This window comes from Acyrthosiphon pisum, unplaced genomic scaffold, assembly GCF_005508785.2.
Source record: "Acyrthosiphon pisum isolate AL4f unplaced genomic scaffold, pea_aphid_22Mar2018_4r6ur Scaffold_21135;HRSCAF=23121, whole genome shotgun sequence".
NCBI lineage: Eukaryota > Metazoa > Arthropoda > Insecta > Hemiptera > Aphididae > Acyrthosiphon > Acyrthosiphon pisum.
Genome location: NW_021770569.1, coordinates 4,311 through 5,202, shown reverse-complemented (window position 1 = coordinate 5,202; position 892 = coordinate 4,311). Strand labels below are relative to the sequence as shown.

At 24.7% G+C, this 892-nt stretch overlaps 1 protein-coding gene across 1 annotated transcript in view; it reads left to right on the top strand.

Moving 5' to 3' along the window:
* LOC103311909 (uncharacterized protein K02A2.6-like) overlaps window positions 1-892 on the top strand; it is a 7,939-nt gene that overhangs the window by 3,846 nt on the left and 3,201 nt on the right. The gene's annotated exons all lie outside the window — the stretch shown is intronic.

Genomic DNA, 892 nt, shown 5'->3' with positions numbered 1-892 from the left:
TGTTAGTGAAAGCAACTACAAAAGAATTACTTAGACGATTGGAAATTTGTTTAAAAGTGTATGGTCATCAATTTGAACATTTATTAAAATAATATTATTGTAAATAAACTTAAATTAACAACTTACATGCATTATATTTTCATTTAATTTACTTTCTTATTCTAATAATAATTAGATAGAATAAGTAACCAAGAATTGAATAAGACCATATTTAAAAATAATATTTTATTAATGAACCAATAGGTATTAATTCAATATATTATATTCATGTGTATAGGTGTCCTACATTAATAAAAAAAAAATCAAATTCCTACCTAGTTACTTTGAAATGACTTACCTTTGATGTATCAATTTATTTTTGTTGTTTCTTTTCTCGCTTATGTAAGGTTTAATTAATAAAAATTAATACCTATTCGATATTGCGAAATTTAAATTAAACACTTTTTTTCATAAACAGTTTACAAATTACTGTTGAAAATTTGAAATGTTAAATGTTGATCACGATATATTCTAGTCGTGCACTCGTGCTGTTCAATGTTGACATAATATGTTAATTAACCGTTAATTCTCGTTTATCTACAAACGTAATAAGTGATAAGACCGTATACCAAGAATCAGTAACCGGTGCTATATTATGTTACCAATTGTTGCATATTCAGCATTTACATTATATACTAAACGTTTATATTAACAATAATAATCATAAGTATCATATTACGATCGGTGGGGATTGTCCATCGGTCATTAGCAAGTAGACAATTTTATATGTACGTCAGTTCGATTTATACTTTTCATAATAAAAGACTATAATATACGTTTATGTTATTATTCATATTAACAATACACAACAAATTGGCGACGAAGATAAACATTTTTAAACTCATCTCATATT